Source organism: Alosa sapidissima, chromosome 22 (genome assembly GCF_018492685.1).
Source record: "Alosa sapidissima isolate fAloSap1 chromosome 22, fAloSap1.pri, whole genome shotgun sequence".
NCBI lineage: Eukaryota > Metazoa > Chordata > Actinopteri > Clupeiformes > Clupeidae > Alosa > Alosa sapidissima.
The window spans coordinates 10378596-10398880 of NC_055978.1; the positions used below are offsets into that span (position 1 = coordinate 10378596).

At 40.2% G+C, this 20285-nt stretch overlaps 1 protein-coding gene and 1 pseudogene across 2 annotated transcripts in view; both read left to right on the forward strand.

Moving 5' to 3' along the window:
* The first annotated feature begins 503 nt into the window (after positions 1 to 503).
* Positions 504 to 3169, forward strand: LOC121697266 (annotated as a pseudogene).
* A 16962-nt stretch (positions 3170 to 20131) lies between these two features.
* Positions 20132 to 20285, forward strand: part of prkcq (protein kinase C, theta) — a 45534-nt gene continuing 45380 nt past the window's right edge. For both annotated transcript variants that reach the window (XM_042078709.1, XM_042078707.1), the window contains exon 1: positions 20132 to 20265. The gene's annotated coding sequence lies outside the window, so the exon portion shown is untranslated. The remainder of the gene's footprint in view (positions 20266 to 20285) is intronic.

The window sequence follows — 20285 nt, forward strand, 5'->3', positions numbered from 1 at the left end:
TGTGTGTGTGCATGTGTGTGAGAGCATTATAGTGTATGGGAAACACAGGAGAGCACCAGTGTGTGTGTGTGTGTGTGTGTGTGTGTTTGTGTGTGTGTAGTGTATGGGGAACACAGGCGGAGAGCACCAGTGTATGGGAAACACACACAGGGGGACAGGGACCAAGGAAGACCAAGGAGTTGGAAGACACAGAAAGAGATTACAAATATAATTTATTTATAATTTCATTTAATGTATTTATTGTGTGTTGTTTTGTTGTTTACCACTTTAGAGAAATGACGTGACAGAGACTGCATGAATGCACATAAAAAAGTGATTTCATAGAAAAAAGAAAAAAAGAAAATAAAGATAAACCACACTTCATTAGCAAGTCGTGCCATGCTGCACACAGTAAAGCCACCACAAAATGTATTTTTAGATTCTCCCCACTCTTCGAATCATTTGTCTCTTTCTCTCACACAAGCACACACACACACACACACACACACACACACACACACACACACACACACACACAGAAACACAGGCACGCAGTCAGTGCAACTCTGCTTCTAACTGACCTATCACTGACCAAACTTTTCCAGCCACAAACCACTTCCCTCACGCCACCTGAGTACCTCTGTCTTTGAGTGACTCTCTAGTCGGGTCACAAGCATTGTCCGAATACCTTGGACACCCTTACAATCATCAACCATATGCCTAATTCATATAACGGCCACTTCAACAACAGTAATCAAGGTAAGAAAGTCTGTTTCTATATGCACAATATATCAGCATGACTGTGTGGGCATGAACGTGTGTGTGTGTGTGTGTGTGTAAGTATGTGTGTGAGTGTGTGTGTGTGTGTGTGTCATAACTGTATCTTTTGTCAGTGAGAACATGGTGATTTTCAGGGGGTTGAATGCTTTTACAAGGAACATATCCACAACAAAAACCTAATGGCTACTTTTGTGTTTGCAGTGCCAGTGCCATGGGTGTTTCAGTCGTGACCTTTATGGCAGCTGTCTATCTCCCCCTCATATCCCAAACCACCCAGTCGTGTATCAAAGGCTCCATACGCGAGTGTGAAGAGTTTGCCCCAGGATCCAAGCTGGCCGGCGAGGGCTTCGACATCACCAAGATGCGGGAGTCTCCGTCATCGACATGAGCCTGTGGAGAGTCCAGGACAACACCTGCATGCTGTGCAAGAACCTGCATCAAGAGGGCAAGATGCAGAAAGTCCCACTGGCAGTGGCGGACTGGACACCTGGTCAACGATGCAATGTGAGGGTCATCAGCAAACAGCACCAGTCCAGCGAGTCCCTGATACGCTTCAGCACGTCCAGTGTGGATAACGACTGGAAAGCTGGACTAGGACTAGACACCAATGTGGGGAGAGGCTCCTTGATGCTGGCTGGGACCAAGTCCATTTTGGCTGAGTACTCTATGGAACAAAGTGGGACAAATTTACCTGCTTCAGCCATAAGGTGGTCTGTGGTTACTAAAGGTACAGAAAGGAAACTTTCTTTAGCTTACATTAGCTGTAGTATTCTGAACTTAACATGTGTTCTTGCATAGATATCACTGCAGTGCTGAGTGTTTCTGTGAGTGACAGAGTACCAGCAACTGGTAATACTGTACATTGCTATTGATGGTGCAGTCGGTGACCAGCATCAGGCGGTGCTTGGTCTCCTTAGAGGGCCTGACCTTGGACAAGATCCAGATGTGTTTTAATGTGGAGGCTGTAGACAGTGCTGGGTGGAGAGCCCAGGAAGAAAGAGCAGAGGTGAAGTCCTGTCAAGAAGTGAAGAACAAGTTAGAGACCAAGAACAGCGTCTCTGGCACCTTCAAGGACAGGCGAGCTAAGAAGTTTGAGAAAATCCCCCTGATTTTTAGGAGTCTATGTTTCATGCTTTTGAAAGGGAGTTTTTTGTTTATCTAATTCGTCTAAAACCGATGATAAGGACCATGGTCCTACCAGCTAAATCAATGTTACATGGTGCAATGCCAGGTGTTCCTGTCGCGCATTGGCAATGTCAGAGACTCCATCCTCCTTACTGTAAGTCAGTGTGAGTTTGAGTTTGAAACCTTTATTTTAATGTAAATTAACTACATTGTGATGCTTTAATTAATTCATGACATGGAACTGAACTGGAACTGATTTTTTCTCATTGCTCCCGACAGGTTCACAGAGATCTTTGGTGGCAACACCACAGAGCGTGAGCTTCTCTTCTCTGCAGACCCAGACATTTTCAAAAAGTGGCTCTCCTCCCTGCCAGGCAACCCAGACATGATATCCCACTCACTGGATCCCCTCCATGAGCTGCTGCCCTCCAACCTTCCAGTGCGGAGAGAGCTGGCCAAAGCCATTAGACATTATATTCTAGAGAGAGGTCTCGGCAACACTGCCCTGGGCCCTACACACGTGGCATCAGAAGAAACCCACAGGAGCCTTGCGTCTGCAGTTGCCATGGTGAGCCTGGTGTAGATAGTGACTGTTGTCCCATAAAACATGGTCATGCTCGGGTCAACATCACTGTAGTGAGGGCTTATGGAATGTGGGGTGACGCCACCACAGCTACAGACACCTATGTGAAGGTGTTCAACTCTCAGAACGCTTTCATCGCTAGAAGCCCCAACTCACCTGAGTGGATCATGGCCTTTGACATTGGTAATGTCATTCTCTCCCAGACCAGCAGGGTGAAGTTTGAGGTGTGGGATGAGGACGACAAGTACGACATCCTGCTCGGAAGCTGCACCGTGGACCTCAGAGAAGGGACAAAGGATGATGTGTGTAGCCTGAACCATGGACTGTTCTTCTACAAACTCCATGTGACCTGTGGTCCAAGCCTGACTGGCCCGTCCTGCTCCGAGTACGTCAGCTCTCCTGTCGATCATCATGTCCGACCCATCCCAGAGGACATGCTCGTGGAAATGGTAGTGTTTGGGTTAAATGAGAGAGAGGAATACGAGGAGCACAAGGAAACAACAGCAACAACCATGTTTAGTCAGTCTGTCAATCATATCAGTCAGTCTGAAGAAAGCATCGAAACAAAGTCACCAGCACTTCAAACTTTTTGTCTCAGGTAGGATAATAGGATCTGGCCTTTGGCCTTTTCTCCTTTCTACCTGGCAATGTATGTTTTTTTTTTTTAGTTTAGAGCATTGTTAAAGGTGCCCTGCCACACAAAACCGTTTTTACTTGTATTTTTTTTAAACATGTTAGGTCCATATGTGTTTGTGCTATGTCGTGAATATGAAAATGAACAGCTACCTCCTCTGTCAGCTCTAGCCACTGAAAAGAAATAAGCGGAGAAATTAGGCCAATTGCAAAAGCTCTTCGGATTGATGTGGAAATGATGAGCTGATTACTATTCATGACCGTGCCCACAAAATTCGTTTAGCTCTGTGACAGTTTTTTCGTAGGCCTATGCAAGGATGGCTGAATGTCAACGGACTTGTGCGCTAAGTATGCACAAATAGAACTTAAACAATGCATTTTGCCCAAGAACCCAGACTTGAGGATCAAATGGCTTCAGTTTATTTTTTGGAACAATGCCACATGCTTTGTAAAAAGGTTGCTGTTGAAGCCTGGAGCAGTAAGCTACCATCGCAGTCTACGACCAGTGCCTGTAAGTAAATAGTAATTGTCAAGTCAAGGAAGTGCTATGTTATACAGGTTTAATATACTCCCTAGCCTAGCAGGTTTTATTTATGCACATTTGGACAATGCTAGCACTTGCTATCCAAGCTAAGTTCACGCCATGAAGCTAAAATTAGTTGATAATGGCTGTCATGTTATGGACGAAACCTACAAGCTATTAGCCAATCAGAGTCAAGCAGCTTAGCTCGTTGAATATTAATGAGAACTGGCGCAAATCAAGCCGAGTCTTCATGGAGGCTTTCAATACCACGCTAGGCTTGAAACAAGGTAACCAAATGTTTTGTCATGTTTTCCTTAAAAATGTTACAGAGTCCATGGTAGAACTTCAGACATTACCACAAAGTAATGAAATACGTGTGGCAGGGCATCTTTAAAGAAACTATTAATTGTACATCTGTGTGTATCTCTGTGTGTATCTGTGTGTCTGGGAGGGGTGGAGTGGGTTGGGGTGACAAATATGGCCAACTGTAGATTTCCGTTTTGGCTAGCTTGACTCAAAGGAGATACATTTTATACTTACCTATTCGCTTCATGGACTAATGGACTAAGCTTTGTGATACTCGACTCAAGCAATCTTGCTAGAGTGACCTAGATATCTTTAATATTTTGGCTGTTTCACTAGTTTCATGTTTCAAAATGTTCATGGTGATGAAAATGCTGAACTGGAAATAAGGCTGTACTAAATAGACAGGGGTGTCAAACTCATATTGACAAGTCCTTACGCTATTGTCTATGGACAAGATTTGTATGAACAACTGTTTTTTCATGTCGTCAATATGACAGTTTACTCTTTATTTTAAGCATCGTATTGTATTGTAGCTAAGTATTGTAGCGTCGGTGGATGTACATGTCTGATGTTGAGTGAGTGTCTCCCAGAATGCAGTGCGAGTGAATGCTATAATGTGTAATGTCGGTTATAATAGTTGTATTTGAGTTTACCATGTTGTGTAGTTGTTAGCGTGTTAGTCTCTTTGGTTGTACCTCATGTGTTTATCCCCGTGTTGATGTGTGTGGTAAACCCTTATTGTGTGTTACATGTGCGGCTGAGACTACCAAGTGTCACTAAGTGTGTATGAGTCTGCCTGTTCCAATAAATGGCCGTCCTGTCCAAAGGTGATTCTTGTCTGAGGGTGAGATCGCGACAGTATTATTTCTAACTATTTAATTAGTATTTTCTAATGAACGATGTGCAAAGCAGCACTATTTTCTGTGTGGCATAGCTATTTCAAAACTACAAAGTTACATATTATTGTGTGTAGTATTGAGAGTGGATATGTTTTCAATTTTTTTTACTGTTGATAGACATTGTGACAGTAGAGTAGAACAAGGCAGTGATTGTGCAACCAGTATGTATGCATGCATGCATGCACGCACACACACACGCATGCACGCACACACACGCACGCACACACGCACGCACCTCAGAACACATACATACATAGTGAGCATCAGGATACACATGATGGCGATAGTTCATCCAGAAGAACTTTGCTTGTTGACAGACTTTGTATTTTGCCCTCCATTAAAAACGAGGCCCAGCTCAGTATGAAACGCAGAAATCAACTGCAGACAGAGGAAAAGAGAGACAAATGAACACTGATAGAGAAAGAAAAATAGTGAGAGAGAGAGAGAGAGAGAGAGATACAGTATTTGACAATAGGAGAAACAACCACACAAATATACACGCATACACACTGCCATACACAAACATGATGTTCTGTTCTGTTTTTTTATACTAACAAATACCTGTACAGTTAAAAATGCTTTGGCAATAAAATGTGAATTTAATTTTTGTCTCATTTGAATGGAATTGAGTTGATTTGAGAGAGAGAGAGAGAGAAAGAGAGAGAGAGAACAGAGAGGAGGTAAGAGGAGGATTGTAGAGTGTTAAAGATGAACAAAGATGAGCAGCGCCACAAAGTAGCAGTTTTTTATTTGGGTTGTGTCAGGAATCAGGAAATATGGGGGGTTGGGTATGTGTGTGTGTGTGTGTGTGTGTGTGTGTTTGTGTGTGCATGCGTGTGTGTGCGTACGCATGTGTGTGTGTGTGTGTGTGTGTGTGTCAGACATCGGGAGGGGGAATTACACAGAATTCCGCCACGCCACCAGAGCTCCTTCCTGGTTTCCATGGAAACAGAACTACGGAATATCACCGAGATGCAGCTCGGCTCGGAGATCCCCCCTCATCCTCTCTCTCCTCCAACACCCCCCCACACTCTCTCTCTCTGTGTCTCTGTCTCCTCTCTCCCTCTCCCTCTCTCTCTTTCTCTGTCTACTCTCTCTCTCTCAGTGCATTTCCTTTATCATTCACACTCTTTTTTTTATGGTATTCATCATTTCATCCACACTGCAGCGGCCACCAGTAAAAATTCTGGTCCCCTTTAAATGATTGTTTAAAAGTAGGTTTGTGTGTGTGTGTGCACTTTTTTCCCATTAATTACTGATTGCTATATTAGCAAATAGCAGACCTATTCTTTACAATGATTTGTAATTGCTTCAAACCATCCTGCACTTGAAAATAGTGGTATGTGTGTTCGTTGCATATAAATTATTCATGTGTGTAGCACAAATAATAAGTTTCATGAACACCAGGCAAGGTCATATGCAATCTTGACTAGTTCAAAGAGACGCCGTGCCTTTCGATCTCACTGTGTGTGTGTGTGTGCTTGTTTGTGTGTGTGTGTGTGTGTGGAGAAGCAAAGACAGAACCAAAGTAAGTAATTGCATGATGTGCTTCAGATGAAAGTGAATTGTATCCCTTTTTCATTTATTTATTTCACCTTCATGGGTGTCTGTGCACAGTTGTGTGTGAGTGTGTGTGTGTGTGTGTGTGTACTGGTGTGTGCACTGTTAGGCCCCATGAGTGTAATAATACTGTGTTCATAATGTTTTAGTAGCTATGGTTGGTCCAGGCTCCATGCTGAGCTACGGGCACATGTTCATATCCAACTGATCTGCAGGTACACCACTTCGGCTTCTCACAAGTATTACAGTTTTTTACAATTGTTTACACACGTTTTCAAAACTCTGTGTCTATTTTTCAAAACTCCACACACAAAACCCACAACTGCTCACACAAAATGCAAAATGCCCCAAATCTCCAGCAAAATGACACACAACATTCAAAATGTCAAAAACACATGTTTAAAGCAAACATTCGCTTCACATTACAAACACTTTTGTCATAATATGACATTTTGGATACATCATGTACACACTGTTGCTCAAAACCTAAAGCTCTTCTGTCTTAGGCTTTCTATATGTATTTCCATACAAGAGTGAAAGTTACGGTATCAACAAAGAGAAGTTGAAATACACAGTAAAAATGCAAGCAATATTGAAACATTTGCTGTTGTGAATACAATATTTTACAGCAAACAAGAAAAAAAAGCAAAGAAGAATACACTGACCACCAGATGTGGATGGAGTTTTGAAAACACTGATTTTGTTTTTTTCTAAAGACAAGTGTGTGTGTGTGTGTGTGTGTGGGGGGGGGGGGGGGGTCGTGTACAGTATGTATTCATAGGCCTATAAACCCTTTCAACTGCAGAAACAAACAATTCTACAGTAAGCGTTCCATTTTCTGGAGGCACAAAAAAATGTATTGAGCTAATGGTACTGTAACATGGTGACAAACAAAAATAGAGTAAAAAGACAAATTTTAATAAAGTCAACTTTTTGTAGAACATTACTGTAAGCTAAAGTCCGATTACTGTATTTTCTCTATTTTCAAAGTATCTGCGTTGGTTCTGAATATTTCAACCGGAAATCCTCTAGGAGCAGATTGAAAGGGTCTATACCTATATAGAGAGTATATCTATTCATAGACCTATACTAAGGCAATGATTGGATGGTGTTCAGTAAAGTAAAGAGTGTTTGCACATGTGAAGAGAAAGAGTGAAGCACTGGTGATTTAGTGTGCCATTTTGATGGGTTGTGTTTGAAGAACGAAATCAAGTTACTTCCTGTTAGAATTTTGTGTGTTAGGTAGAAAATTGTGTGTTGTGTTTTGCAAAATGTGTTTTAGTCAATTGAAAACTGAGTCAAACACTGAGAATTAGTGTATGGTTTTGCAGATTTGGTGTCGGGTTATGATGTTTGTAGGACATGTTTAGAAAATTGTGTGACAAGCAAAGATTTAGTGTGTAAGCAGTTGAAAAAAACTGTAACACCTCTCCTTCCTGTGTCTGGTGAAAGACACACACACACACACACACAACACACATACACATGCACACACACACACATACACACACAAAACACACATACACATGCACACACACATACACACACACAACACACATACACATGCACACACACACACACACACACACACACACACACACACACACACACACATACAAATGCACACACGCAAACACACACACACGCACACATGCACACGCACACACAAACACCAACCCACACAAACACACACACAGGCACACATGCACACACACACACAAAAACCCACCCACACACACACACACACACGCACACAAACACACACACACACAGACATGCACATACTCACCTCAGAACACACACATAGTGAGCATCAGGACTTCCTGAGTTTATGATATTTATGGTACATGTTCATGGGACACTTTTCACAAACACACACACACACACACATACATACAGACACACACACACACACACACACACACACACACACACACACACACACACACACACACATACACACACACACACACACACACATACATACACACATACACACACATACACACACACACACACATAGATACAGACACACACACACACACACACACACACACACACACACACACATACACACACACACACACACACATACATACACACATACACACACACACACACACACACACACACACATGCTTTTTTAGAAAGTATCAACTGAACACTGTTGCCTCCTACTGGTAAAAGGTCATAATCATAATTCACAGTCAAGTCCATTTTTTTACATTTCTAAAATCATCTTTACTCCAACATCTGCAACAAAGTAAGTTCATTTCTTAAACCTGTTTGTACATACCATGAATTACCTGCAAACATTTCTTAAAATTAGCCTATTTGTAAATACAATGTATTCACCTACAAGCCTTTAACTTGCTGCAAATCATTGTGTTATACCTCAAAGGTAAATATTTATGCAATGTCTTCAGTGTGACAAGACCTTATGTCGTTGACCTTATGTCAAGATATGCAAAAATACTTTGCCATGTTGTCAATATAACTGTATTATGTAAGTATTTTCCTAACTGGCAAAGAGGTTGATGGGAAAGAATGAAATTAGGCTACACAATGCTGCACTTTTTCTGTGTGAAGTAATTTCTTAAACATTTCTTAAAACTAGCCTATTTGTACATACAATGCATTACCTGGAAAGACTGAAATTAGGCTACACAATGCTGGACTTTTTCCTGTGTAGAGTGATTTTTAACAGTACACAGTAATTTTTAACAGTACACTGTTAGAGAACTCATCATGAGTATGGTGGGTCACTTACAAGCTGTTTTGCGTCACTGCGCTGGCCCATAGGGGCCGTTTTACCACCTCGAATGAATAATTCTTTCTGTGAACCGGACTCTGTGTCGTCCACTATCCCTACAGGTACATTTATCACTACACACTATCACTAAAGATCACTATATCTTCTAAAGTATCACTAAAGATGAGGTAAAGATAAAGATCGTCATGAATGAGTTGGTCTCTCAAAAGAACAACATCTTTCATGTTCTAGGTCAAACTAAATTCTTACAAAATTCAAACACAAAACACACAAAATGCACATAAAATACTGTTTTTTGATCATCTTTATTTTTCTGATAAAATAAGCACAAATCCATAATAAAGACAGGGCCCTGGGAACATAGGACCCTGGGAACATAGAACCCTCAAACTCGGGAACATATGGCCCTGGGAATATAGGATCCTTTTTCATGTTCATGGAATATAGGATCCTTTTTCATGTGGGTGAGTAAATAACCATGTGGTTGAATGAGTGGGTCGGTGTGAGAGAGGGAGTGTACTGTGTGAGTAACTTCACGGTACTCATCCTGCACTGGATCCTGAATATTCTGATCACAACAAGTCTGGGCTAATTCAAAGTCAGCACCAGTCGGAAGCCGTTTCCCAAAGTCAAGGAAGCATACTCAACGGCCGCTTGACATGCATCGGAGCAGCGCCCCTACTGAAACAGAAGCGTGCAGTTATAAGTGGAAGCACTCAGGAGGAACCGCCGTGATGCGTACGTCCACACTAGCTAGTCTGTTCCAAAGTAGAGTCCGAGAACGCTAGGGAGGCCTCTAGCCTCATCTTCGTAGAACCCGACCTGCAAGGAAACGTTCTATCAAGGAAGCATGCTTGACTTTGGGAAACAGCAAGAGGCTACATTCATTGTTCTGCGACTTTATGATGCCATCAAATCACCAGAAGTATTTAGCAGTATTTTTAAACTACAAAAATACACACCTATTATGTATGTTGATACAATACAAAGATGTTTTCTTCAACTCAGTAAAATACAAATGACAAAATACTATTTTGTATTTGAAATACATATTAAATACTGCCCATCCCTGATGAAGATGCAATAAACAAGATGTTGAAGGGGTAAGAAACCACGACAGAGAACCATACATTTTGATCAACACAAAAATGATATACACATTATAACAATGTAAGAAACAGCAGACATTTGTACATGAGCATTTCCAACGACCTGTCAAAGCAGTTGCAATTTATTCAAAAGAATGAGAAACTGCTTTATGGTAGGAGACTAGTTTTGAGAATTTCAAATTTGATCCAAGAAATCTACCAAACTGACTGAAAATAAACTTTTGCACTAGCTTAAGACTAGAAGGCAGTTACAAGGTCCATAGTTTTCACTGTATCCATTTTGGTGTTATTTGGATAGAAGTAGCACCGTTTGTACATAGCCCACAAATCTCTTAAAGCAACACTATGCAAAAGTCAAGTCAAGTCAAGTTTATTTATATAGCGCATTTCATACACAGAGGTCATTCAATGTGCTTTACATAAACAAAACCAAACAATAATAACAAAAATAAAAGCATAGAAGGGCAATATAGTCAAATAATAGTTCAAAAGGTAAAGATCATAATAAAAAGAAAACAAAACACACAAGGTAAAATAATTTAAAAATAATAAAATAAATAAATAAAAATAAAACAACCTTCACAGGTGGCTGACGCTTATTAACCAAAGAGACTCACAAAAATTAGTAAGCAAAATAAATCTACAGGTTCAGCTACTTTTGGTATCATCTTCTGATTATGTTTGTTATAATTGTATTGCATAGGACAGTGAGGAGATGAGCACATTTTGCAGCATCACACAGCTGACTGCATAACTAAAGTGGCCAGTTAGCACAACAGAAAGCGTCTGGCAGTGCCAATAAGGGTCTGCTTTTTGCTTTTTAGGTAGTTTAGGTTTAGACAAAAACTTGCATAGCTACTGCTTCTTTAATGATCTCAAACTATATAAGTTTTCGGAGAGTGGGTGCGCACATCCAAAGCAAAGTTTTCTGCAGGTGCCAGACAATAGTGTCAGACAGTGGAAGAAGTGTGGTCTGCACGCCTGACGAAGATCCAGGGTGATTGAAACGTTGCTATGTTTTTAAAGTAATAAAGTTGATATTTTTGGAGCAATTGCAGTGTGCAGACCACACTTCTTCCACTCAAACTATATAAGAAAATAATTTCATAAATAAGTAATAGCAAATTTGTTTGAACTTAATAGCCATTGCATGTCTTTACAGTATAGACTCAAATCTATAATCTATATTATAGTATTATATATATATATATATATATATATATATATATATATTATAATCATAATTGCTATTCAACCACAGCTTGGTATGCAGAAATGTAGTTGCATTGAAACTTGTTTGGCATATGACAAAATATGCCGTCTTAGGTTACACTTATGTTTTTTCTCAGTTGCTTTGGCACATTTCTCAGATCAGGATGGTAATTCTCAAAACTCCAAATCATCTTCTTTTTTTTTTTTTAAGTATATTTTTTGGGCTTTTTTGCCTTTATTTGGACAGGACAGTAGAGAGTGACAGGAAGCAAATGGGAGAGAGAGATGGGGTGGGATCGGGAAATGGCCGCAGGTCAGATTCGAACCTGGGTCCCCGTGGGCACTCGGACCCATATATGGTACTGGCGCTGTAGCCTGCTGAGCCACAGCGCCCCCCTCCATATCATCTTCTTATCACTTGTGCAGATCATTGCAGCATCCCCATTTTGAACAAATAGCAATGCTTTCATACATCCATGCAACTGATTTTGTACAAATGCCTGCTGTTTTTTTTTTTTTTTTTCATTTTCAATGGAATCTAATGTCATGTTGGTCAAAATGCACTAAACTGTTCCCTGCTGGATAGCCCTACCCCATAAAACAAATTGGCCTTATTTAATTGCTTGTGTCATTACATGCAAATGCGTTGAACTAGTTGTCATAACTAGTAGTCTATCTAGCATATATAAATATATGTGACCTGACAGACAGAAGCGTCAGGATGTATAGAAAGATGTACAGTGGTGCACAGCTCTGACCAAGGGGTGTTTTATCATTTGCACAATGCTGTAAAAACCTTTCTTTGCTTTATAACAATGTCTGTCAACAGTAAAAAAAACTTTGAAACATATCCACGGTCTTGCAATCAACCCCCTCCACACACAATAATGTGCAACTTTGTAGTTCTGACATAGAAAACAGTACTGCCTTGCACATAGTTCATTAGAAAACACTTACATAGTAAACTATCATATTGACAACAAGACAAAACAATTTGACTATCTTGACATAAAGAATGGCATCATGACTTGTCACTTTGATTGATTTCATTGGCATAAATATTTGCTTTTGAGGCATAAACTAATCATTTTGAGCAAGATACGTGCTTTTGCAGGTTATCCACTATGTGGTGCAGTTTGCACTTATAGTTTTGAGAAATATACCAACTTTTGTGCGTCATGATTCAAGAAATGCACCAAAGTGACTGGGAAAAACTGTAATGTTATGGCCAGGCACATTCAAAGCCCTGACTCCTGTTTGGAGTTATTTGTCCTTGAAGTTCAGAGACATATAATTATTACATTTCCACTTATATGCCCTTTAACTCTTTTATGTTACAGTTTTTTTCAACTGCTTACACACAAAATCTTTTCTCGTCACACAATTTTCTAAACATGTCATCCAAACATCATAACCTCACACCAAATCTGCAAAACCATACACTAATTCTCAATGTTTGACTCAGTTTTCAATGTACTAAAACACATTTTGCAAAACACCACACTCAATTTTCTACTTAACACACAAAAATCTAACAGGAAGTAACTTGATTTAGTTTTTCAAACACAACCTATCAAAATGCCACACTAAATCACCAGTGCTTCACTCCCACTCGTCACATGTGCAAACACTCATCACTTTATTGAACACCAACGAATCATTGGCTTAGTATAGGCCTATAAATAGGTCAAATGTCAAGATGTCTGTTTTGAACAATGGATGACAACGCAGAAAGAGCCAGGAGAGGTGGAGGTAGAGGCAGAGGACGAGCACGAGGTGTTCGGGTTCGAGGAGGAGGAGTTGGAAGAGGAGGAAGGGGAGGAAGAGGAGGAAGAGGACGAGCTGGACGAGTTGGACATGGAAGAGGACGAGGGCAAAGAAGGGAAATAAGGAGAGCTGTCTCAGATGAGATTAGGGCTACATTGATTGATCATGTGATCAACCATGGGTTGACCATGAGGGAGGCTGGACTGAGGGTCCAGCCAAATGTAAATCGATTTACGGTGGCAGGCATTATCCGAACATATCGAAATGAGAACAGGTATGCAACGACTGTATCTACAGTAATATACTGTACACATAATAGTTATTTCAGCACAACTGAAAAATGCATACAATAGTAGTTCTTACTGTACTGTATCATGTTACTGTACTGCATTTCATGAATCATGAATGGCCAGTGTGGTGTGTTACAGTATCATATACTGTACTATGGTACAGCTTACTGCAGGAAGACATTTTTGACTATATGACATAGCACACATTCACTATGTTTATGAATCTTCTACAGAGTGGAAAGGCAAAGGAATCGTGGAGGGCGAGGGCGCAAATTCACCGACGAGCAAGAGACCGAACTCATAAATATGGTTCTGGCAAATAATGTGATTAGAATCCATCAGATCCAACACCATATTATAAATGATGCAACTGTTTTCAATAACATTGTTACAGTAAGCTTGTCCACAATTCATCGTGTCCTCCAGAAGAATCAGTTGCGCATGAAACAGCTATACAGGGTCCCATTTGAAAGGAACTGCGACCGAGTGAAGAACCTACGTCATGACTTTGTGGATGTATGTATGCAAAACCACTTCCAGTACATTTAGAATTGCACCTACCGAGCCAGATTACATGTAGTGTCTTGGTTTTTGCACATGTGTGTGTCTATATATTTGTATATATACTTTTGTCTCTTACAGAGAATTTTGGAGATGGATGCAGATGGAGATGTCCTCCATGAATATATATATATAGATGAGGTGGGCTTCAACTTGACAAAAACTAGAAGAAGGGGGAGAAATATCATTGGACAAAGGGCCATTTTGAATGTCCCTGGGCAACGTGGGGGAAACATTACAATGTGTGCTGCCATCACAAATAATGGTGTCCTGCATCACCATGCAACACTTGGCCCCTACAACACTGCTCACATCATAACTTTTCTGGATGCAATTCATTGCATACTTGTTCCAGGTCAGCAGAATCAAGATCAGCAAAGATTTGTGGTCATATGGGACAATGTCAGCTTTCATCGGGCCCATCTGGTCCAGAACTGGTTTGTCACCCATCCTCATTTCTCTGTTCTGTACCTGCCTCCTTATTCTCCATTTCTCAATCCAATTGAGGAATTTTTCTCCACATGGCGCTGGCGAGTATATGATCGTCGTTGGATTTGTTTTATGTGCTGTACAAATATTGTATTCAATGCAGCAAATGATTTGGAAAAAATAAATATTTTTGGTTTCAATTCTGCTTATGTGTGTTGTGAGTATATTTCACCTTTTCTCTGCAGTTTTATATAGAAATAAACATAGAATTCCATGAAAGACAGAAGTGCTTTAGGTTTTGAACAACAGTGTGTACATGATGTATCCAAAATGTCATATTATGACAAAAGTGTTTGTAATGTGAGGCGAATGTTTGCTTTAAACATGTGTTTTTGACATTTTGAATGTTGTGTGTCATTTTGCTGGAGATTTGAGGCATTTGGCATTTTGTGTGAGCAATTGTTGATTTTGTGTGTGGAGTTTTGAGAAATAGACACAGAGTTTTGAAAACGTGTGTAAACAATTGTAAAAAACTGTAACATTTTTTTTATTTTGCCTACATGCTACATGCAAGGCCTATAGTAGGCAATCTGTGAGAAGAAAACACCCAACCCAAAACTAATTTAAACAGATTTTTTTCTTGTTGTACTCATTTCATATCACATACCAAAAGCCATGAAAATCTAAGTGGTGGAACATTGTTACAATTGGAATTATTTGTGCATAGGTCAATGGCCAAAAACATATGAGCAAGGCACCTAACCCCTCACTGCTCCTTGAGCGCCACTGTAGCAGGCAGCTCACTGCGTCGGGATTAGTGTGTGCTTCACCTCACTGTGTGCTGAGTGTGTTTCACTAATTCACAGATGGGATAAATGCAGAGACCAAATTTCCCTCACGGGATAAAAAGAGTATATACAGTACTTATACTTATACTTAGGCTATACTTATATGTATACTTACTTACTCTACCACAGTAGGCGAATCCCTATACACTTTGTTAAAGGTTCTCGGTAAACTATGTGGCCACAGTTACAATGACTTACATGCAAAAACACACTGGCTCTATTTAAAGACTTAACAACCATTTTTATTGATTCAAAGGGCCAAAATGTAAAAACAGATTCCCAATTTGCAAATTCCATGTTATGTTAGATGGGGTCTGATATTCTTTAGAATGCTTATCCTACAACATTCTTATTACAGTTTTGTCAGTATTTGCTGAAGGATAATAAATAAAAACAACCTTCAGAGTTGGCTGACGCTTATTAACCAAAGAGACTCACAACATGGTAAACAATTTAAAGGTATACAGTAGTACAATAAGAACAAGTTAGTGCATCAGTGAGTGCTATTTTTATACAGTCAAGTGTCAGTTCTAGTCAGGTGATAAGTGCTAGAATTAGCAAGGCTAGTTGTAAGTAGTGCTAAGAGAGGAGATATTTAACATATTTCCACCAACTGGATTTTCATGGAGTTTTACTTTGGTGTTTAGATCACTAATTGAAATATAAAAATGAAAATACATTGCAAATAAATTCTGTTGCAATTATTTGTGGGTCAGACCTTACTTTACCCGTCTGGACTATTAATCCTTCAGCCGGTACAATCACTCCGGTGTGACAGGAATGTTGGAAATTGAACATTCCAAAGAATATCTGGGTTCATTGAATTCAATTTTAGAACCTTACATTTTTGCGGAACAGAATCTTATGTTACAATGTTAAAATAAAAACCTGCTGAAGGGTTAAATCAAAAATGATGTTGATGTTGACTTTGCCTGTACAGCCTAGAGTAGACTTATGTGCATAATGTGCATACTCCTGTGCCACACTAGGGGGCACTATATCACTGAAGACCTAAACTGTAGGCCCATAAGGATAAAGTACACCTATACCATAGATGGTCTTATTATGACCGCCGCGCAGCGAAGCTTAGTCAGATTTTATTTATTTATTTATTTTTTTTTCTTTTTTTTTTTCTTTTTCGCATGCCCAAATTTCCGTCAATGATTCCCGGGACACTGAAAGACCGGGGTACACGAAACTTGGTGGACATGTAACCCCACATGGATAGCATGGAACCGTCATTTTTCATTTTCATCTGCAGCCCCCCCGCTGGACTGGACCCCCCGAAAGGAGGGTAGGGCAGACACAGTTCTCTGTGAATCTTTTATGGTATGTTGGTGTATGTTGGTCTCAAGGGCCCACATCAACCTGGCTCATAATCACTCATTTGTGATTTGCCCCCCCTGGTAAAAAATGAAAATCAGTAGGATTAAAAGAAAGCCAAAATAAATATTCATCATCATCATCATGGCTGCATTTTCAGTATTGGCGAGAAGTAGTCGTTTGTCCACTAGATGGCGCATCGTTGCAGTGAGACGTAATTTTGTTGGAAGTTAAAAGTGGGTTGGAAAAAACAATGGACGCTTCATACAAGGACTGTAATTTACCGCAGCGAACATCTAATAAGGATAGGACGATGTTCACATGAAGTGTAATTCCCATTTCTTCTTGAAGCCGAAATAAATCTGAGGATGTTTATCGGACATGCTTGATTTTTACTGCAGGTAGGCCTATGTTAATCTTGTAATATCAATAAGGACCTAGGTAATGTTACCGTTAGCGTTGGTTGAGTGATGGAGGCATTTGATTTATTGCATTTGTAGAAAACTATAAATGCGGTTATACCAAGCAAATGTATAGCAGCACTGTTTGTATCTTTCGACTGTCATTTATTGCACGTGCTACAAAATCATTCTGTGCAATGGAAGATTTACCAACGTTACACCGGTCTGATACAGTTTTGCCTATACATGCGTGAGACTGAGACGCCTGTTTATTTTGTTTTAAGTGCGTGCAGGGTGTGAGAGGGGAATCGATGTGCTTTGATTACAGCTTGGTAGTTGTAGTCTGTGAAATTAAAAAGCACATGTGTGCAAACAATGACACCTTCATTTCATTATGGCTGCTTTAGCAAAACACCTTAAGCTACTGTGTAGTGGGTCCCATTTAGAAGTGGCTACTTCATTCGCGCTTTCCTTGACTCATGGAGCTGCGTGAATGTTATTACAACTTTTCGCCACGATATGACAGTTTAAGTCCGCTTGATACTGTAAGGCGTAAGCCATTGGAGATTTTATTTGTGTCGCCAGCATAGCCTATTGACAATTTATGTTGTAAATAGGCCTACTTTATAATCCTACCTGTAGCTTAGGGAAGCTAACAGCTTTCTATTAGGATCTAGTTTGTTAGTTACCGTTTTGTCATAACTCCCTGATGCATTTTTGCATTTAGAATAGCCAGAGCGTGTATATCTCAATCGGAAAATTAAACAATATCGGGTGCCTATGGACTAGGCTGGGTGAACCCAGCCTGATCTGCCCGCTATTTATTTTTTGATTTCTTAAAAGATTGAGCTTGGTCTGATGAAAGCCAGACTAGCCATGGATCTCAGTTAAACAATGCAAGGGAACATGAATCAGCCTATATTTGCACTAACAATAACGGACAAAAGCTCTTCAACTTTGGCCCGTTAAAATGTGTATGAACAGTCTAGCGACGCATTTCATCAAGGCCCATTTGGACATGTCAGTTATTTGCACCACTGGTTAGATGTAAAACAGCATTTCGTTTCAGACTAGGCTACTGTTACTTAATTTGTGCATTAACAATAACGTTTCAGACTACTGTTACTTAATTTGTGCATTGACAATAAAGTATTACATGAACTAAAGATGACTAAAATCTTATGTAGAAGAAGAAACATTCACAAAAAATTCATCCATCCAAAAATGACCTTTGTTTTTGATAGCTGTTGAAAACGGCATGGAACTGACAGAGATGTTTTTGTTTAAAAATACATAAAAAATAAATAAATAAATAACATTATGCTGATACCTTTTGCTTTTCCCAAATACAATGTAGCCTACAGGTGTAAGTGACCTTTCACCAATCCAGTTGCAATGGATGAACTGTGATGAACTGCCCTACTTGTGATTGTTTAGAGATTTTAAAGGTTTTATAACAATGCTACATCTTCTTTGGCTATTCTACAATCTATTCACCTTTTCAGCACCAGTAGGCTACTTTCTGTGCAGCCGCACACACACACTCAGGCATGCCAAACAAGCATACACAAAAGTTTCAAGAGTGGGGGATGGAGTAAAATATGGAGACAAATTGAAGTGTGCTTTATTTTCGCGGAACGGATGTACAGGACTGAGCGGCGGTCATATTCTGTACCGCTATGCGGTACATCTAGTTTTTGGAGTATGCAGTTGTAAGACTGATATTTGCAGTTACCACAGTCACTCTGATGTTATAACCAAGGGCAAGGTGTGGCTTATGGAATTGGAATGTGGAATTATTTAACATTTTATTTGAGAGTAATATGTATTTATTTGGGAGTAATATGTAATGTTCTTTAACTAGATTATATGAAGTAGATATCGCTGTAGTCATCAACCTACACTGTTGTAGTGTCAACTTTGAAGTGCCCTACACTTCACATACACAATCGTACACTTCCAGTGTGGAGTCGATTGACAGTGTTGACAGTGACAGAGCTGCTGTTTTTTTTTTTAAATATTAATTAAAAGTACGTTTGTGTATACAGAGATATGCTTACTTAGGCTACTTGTAGGCCTAAACATATACAGATCCAGACAGATATATACAGATCGATAGATATATAGATAATCAACAGATAGATAGCCTATAGATCTTCCACGCAACAACTTTACATTTTGTAACGACTTTGACTTGAAAGCTGCCCTCAGCAAAATTGTCTCTCTCGGTTAAAATCGACTTTCGGCCTACAGATGCTTTTATGAATCCCACACAAAGCTGTGTGTCAGTCAGTGCCACAAGCGTTGCCTCTGCTCGCGCTGCAGAACGCGCCCCAATGCTCCCGTAGGCCTCACGTCGTGATGCTCCACTGTAAATGAATTAAAAAGTGCAAAATCCTCCTAACGCGACCTGACACCTCGTTTTGTTGCTGTCCCTGACTTATTCTCAGCCGCCGAAAGGAGTGATTTTAACAGAGAGGGTAGGAGAGTTTCTCTTTTTTTTTTCTCTGCGTTTTTCCGTCTTCAAGTTGAGTAGGTGTAGACTGTAATCTCTCTGGGAAGAAAAGGCGTATATTTTCCCTCAGTGTGGTTTCCCACACACATAACATCACAGAGGAAGCCGGAGAACGCGCACAGGGGGACGAGAGCAACACAGAGATAAAGAAAAAGTGCCTAAGTCTAATTAAGGGAGAAGTTCTGAATAATGTATGCCCTTCCCTGGCGCTTGTCGCCCGTGTGGGAGAGAAGCTTAAATATGTGTGAAGAGAGGGTTACTAATGAACTGATGCAATATAAAAGCCTCGGCAAGATTTTGCCCACATCTAAAACATTATATAACGCCCAAGCCCAACACACAAAGAGAGGGGGGGGGGAGAGAGAGACTTGTATTCACCTTATTCTTGAGGCCGAGGTGTCGAAAGCTTTCGCGCGCGCGCCTGTGTGTGTGTGTGTGTGTGTGTACTGATGATGATGTAGGCGTGACATGTTGAGCACCGCCGTGCGGCCTACACCTCGCAGCAGCTTGCATCCTCCCTCAAGCACATATTACACAAACTACAAAAGACGTACAACACGACTTCTTAACAAGGCATGGGAGTAAATCTTTACTGCTTCGCGCTAAACAGCCACGTTGTTCCGTCTCACAGACACTATATAGGCTGAAGGTGAGTTTGTGTGTGCGCGC